Genomic DNA, 4,676 nt, shown 5'->3' on the forward strand with positions numbered 1-4,676 from the left:
AAAAATAATCCCTGCCCTTGCCCAGGCAGGTGTGGCTCAGTTGGTTGGAGTATCATCTCATATACCAAAGGTCACGGGTTCAATTCCTTGTCAGGCTCATACCCAGGTTTGATCCTGGTTGGGGAAGCGCAGGATGCAGCTGATCGATGTCTCTCTTCCTTTCCCTTCCTTTCTCTAAAATCAATAAAAATCATGTCCTTGGGTGAAGATTAAAAAAAAATTCTCTGCCCTCATGAAGCTTACAGTCTAAGCAGCGGTTCTCAACCTGTGGGTCGCGACCCCTTTCGCAGTCGAACCACCCTTTCACAGGGGTCGCCTAAGACCATCCTGCATATCAGATATTTACATTGCAATTCATAACAGTAGCAACATTACAGTTATGAAGTAGCAACGAAAATAATTTTATGGTTGGGTCACAACATGAGGAACTGTATTTAAAGGGCCAGAAGGTTGAGAACCACTGGAAGGAGGCAAATAATAAAATAAACAAGTAGAGTATATTGCATGGTAGATGGTGATGGGGTTTATGTGACTATCTGAAACACACACGCACACACACACACACACACACACACACATTCCAGGGAGAGACAGAGAAAAGAGTCAGTGCCAAAGCCCTGTGATAGAAGCATGTCTGTGTGTAGGTGAGATAGCAAGGAGGCTAGTGTGGTTGGCAGAGCAAGATTAGGAGAAAGAATATTTCTGAGAGTGTTAAGGAGTGCAATCACGTAGAGATTGAAAGCCCGTGTAAATACTTTGGCTTTTACTCTAAATAAGATGGGAAGAACTTGGAAATTTTATGCAGAAGAATGACATTATTTGTCTTGAATTCTATATTAAAACAGTATTAAAAATAGATTATAAGGGGGAGAAAGCAGAAGCGGGAGACGAATTAGAAAGCTATAGCAACTATCCAGGAGAAAAAAATAATGATGGTGTAGGCCAGGTGGTAGTATTGGGAGTAGGAGTTGGAGTCTGAGTGTATTGACAGAGCAAACAGGATATATTGACAAGTAGGATGTGAGATGAGTCCACAGGATGAATAAACAGGACAGAGAAGGCATGGGCAGGAAGCCTGAGGAAAGTCAGCTTCATTTTTCATATCTGCAAAATGGGCTTAAATACCTTCCCGACCTCACAAGGCTCAAATGAATATGATGTTTGCACAAGAGTTGGCTTGCTTAGAATCGAATAATAGCTCTGCATGACTTTGTGCAAGTTCATTAACCTGAGCAACTGTGGTGGGAAGACTGAGGTTAAATCTGGAATGTTTTGAGAAACAACATCACAGTTGTGAGAAATTAATTTAGGAAGCTTTATTTTAAAAAAGTAAAATTTCTTTCCTGGTAAGTTAAGAATAACAATAGAGGAAAGTTGGTCCAAGAAAAACTATTTTAACCAAAGCCTAATGAACCCTAGTTGTAACATGGATTTCATGCTCTTTGAACCTGTGTTTATGAAATGTTATCTACTTGGTGATTAATACATTTTTACCTCTTCCCCCTTGGAAATCCTCACTTTCAGTTTTAATTTTATTTAAGCACAAAAGTTTTATTTTTTTCTTTTCTCTGTCTCTAAATAGGTTTACCACCAATCTGGAATTTTTCTTTTCTTTTTTTTTTTTTAGTGAGACAATTACGTGATTGTGTTATTATTCTAAGTGACTCAAATAATTACACTTTTCCCAGTCTGAATATGCAAAGCTTAAGCTGCTTCTTTCCAACTCAGAAAAAAAAACACTTTAAGATAAGTAGGGAGGATGTGGTAAGCCTACCCCAGAATGAGAGAACAGGAGCCAGAGGGCAAGACTGGCACTCCACAAACATCTGGGGTCTGCCAGCTCTGAGTCAACCCTTCCGCCTCCTCTCTCTATTCTTTTTGATCCTCTCAAGTCCTGTCCATGAAAACCTACCTATTCTAAATTCAAACCTCTCAATATCCTGCAAGGCAACTGATAATACATTTAATAAACCAGTTTAAAATCCAGTTATTAGTGATTGAAGAAGGCTTAGTCCTATTGCTTTCAGCAGTTTAAGAGGAACTCTCAGAAAGGCAATGGCTGGAATGTTTAGGCACTTCACAGAGAGCTATTTAGTAAGGAGTTCTTCCTTTAAGAAAGACTCGAAATCTCATAAGGTGGTCTCCTTTGCCTATACTTTAAGTGAGCAGTGTTCAGTATTTTTTTTTTGTATATAAATGATTAAATCTTTATTAAGCAGAAGTAGAAACTGGGAGAGAGTGAGACCTGTCCAGTCTAAGCTGACCTGTGTTGAGGTCCTAGGGGAATAGTGAGGAGCTGGAGAAAAGGTGGGAGGACTCAGGATCCTAAGAACAATCTTCAGGACTGTCCAGGGTGCTCCCTTTGTGTATGACCTGGCAGCTGTAGCTGCGGCTAGATTTCCACTTGTCGGATGTCAGCCTCAGGAAGCTGCTGGCTGTGTACTTGTTGCTCTGTTTCAAGGGCTTGGTGGTCTCCACATTCTGGTGACAGGGCTGCCATTTGCCTTCCAGGCCACTGGCACACTGCTGGGATGCAAGTCACTGATGGGAACACAGTGGCCAAGGTTGTAGACTTGGGCTGACCTAGGACCAGGAGCTGGGTCCTGCAGCCAAAGACATACCACAGTGACTGAGGCTCTGACTAAAACCCACCAGGCCAGTACCTGAGGCCTGCCCCTCAGGGGCCAGTCTGGAACAAGAACCTACTGTCCCTCAGACTCTAAAGGCTACTTTCTTCCCAGGTTTGGGTGGCCGTGGCCCCGCCCAGCAGCATCAGCGGCCAGCACTGCTTAGGGCCAGAGCTGTGATCCCCTGAGTCCTCATTTGGCCTGTCCTGGGCCTCATCTACCTTCAGGGTCAAAGACACTTCTGGCCTGACCTTCAGCATAAACCCCCTGGAGAGTGTGGGTACTGTTGGCAGGCACCCCCGGTCCCCACTGGCAGTGGCCATCCAAGTGTACCCTGGCCTGAATAGTCCCATCCCTGCCTGGGCCTTCCCTGGTGTCTTCCCAGTGCCTGTTCCTCTCCAGGGTTGTTATCCCTGGGGATATTCTTTAGTGTCATCTGCCAACTGTCCTGCTGTTTGAGATCCAGAACTCAACCGTGTCCCACCACAAACCCGGCTGGCCCTGCCCCTGGGATGCTGGGTGGGGCACACCCGCTCCTGCCATCTTTCTCTGGTTCTGCAACAGTGCCTCTGGTCTATAGAGCATCCCTGGGGCCTGGAGGGGCTGTGGAGGGCAACTGAGTGGCTAGTGGACGAGGAATTGAGTTCTAGGCCTTCTTTTCTGATCAGGCCCTAAGGCTGGGCCCCTGCACACTCTGCTCCTGCCAGTCAATCTCAGCCCCTCCTTGGCTGGTTTGGTCAAGCCTGGTAGGTTTGGTCAGCTCTTCACTCGGCTTCTCACCTAAGCAAGGGTCCTTCAGGGAGTCATCTACACCCCTCACTCAAGGAGTAATGTCAAGCTCATGAATGTTGAAGCCACCCAGGCCCAGGTTTCCTCTGGACCTCAGTTTCCTTATCCATGAAATAGGGAGTTTCCTTTGCATCAGGGAGGGCCTGAGGATACTTGAGATCATGTGTCTGCTAAGCGCCAGCACATAGCAGGTGTTGAACAAATGCTGGTTCCCTGTCTACCTGCTCTTCCTTTGAGCTTTGGAACAACTTTTATTCTGTTGTTGAGCCAAGTGTCCCTGTTTTACGGGTGAGAAAACTAAGGCCCATAGAAGATGAATGTGCGATTCAAGGTGGTTTCAGGATGCACGGTGCAGGGTGAGCTGGAATCTAAGAGTAAGCATGTTCCCTGCATTTCCAGCCCTTTTCCCACCTGGAAGGCTTGTGCTTTGCTACCAAGGGAGCCAAGGTTTGGGTTTTGTTGGGCAGGGGTGCAAGGGCAATGAGTTGCACAGGAGCTTTGGGTTGAAGTCCACTTTGAAGCCCATATACATATGATGATGAGAGTGATGAGCAGTCTTCAGTATTGTGCCTGAGACCTATTCAGGAGGTCCATAAAGTCAGAAGTAAGTCACAATCACACCAACACATTATTTGCCTTTTTCACTCTCATTCTCTCACAAGTGTGCGGTGGAGTTTCCCAGAAGCTACATGAAGTGTGATGTTGACATCACTCTGACGACTAATAGAATGTGGGCTTGTACATTTTTCTTTTTAAAATGTATGTTTTAATTTCAGATATGGCAAATATCAACATACATAATTCACTTTACAAGAAAACTCTTTGGGGGTATTCAATAATGTCTGTAAGTATGGAAAGGGGTCTTAAGACCTAAATATTTGAGAACTGCTGCTTTAAGTTATCCTGCCTGATCTGGCAGCTGAGATACCAGAAATATTACAAAACCAGAAACAAAGTGGAAATTCCTACTAAATTCAAAACTGTGTGAGGTTATCTGTTTGCAAAGGTTGGTATCTAAAAGCAAAACAGGAAGTACATATATAAGAATATGCTCCAAAACTGACCAGGTCATGTCTAAAGGACACAGGCACCAACTTGAAAGAGCCTATTGACCAGATCAGGAACATCTGTCTACGGCATCTTTAAGGGGTGAGAGGTAGAGGGAAGCAGAAGGTTTCATACCCAGAGGAAAAATACAATTAATTTATCATTAATGTCTACATTTTCCACAGTTCCCAAGACAATATCATATACCAAATA

The sequence above is a fragment of the Myotis daubentonii genome, chromosome 3 (genome assembly GCF_963259705.1).
Source record: "Myotis daubentonii chromosome 3, mMyoDau2.1, whole genome shotgun sequence".
Lineage (NCBI taxonomy): Eukaryota > Metazoa > Chordata > Mammalia > Chiroptera > Vespertilionidae > Myotis > Myotis daubentonii.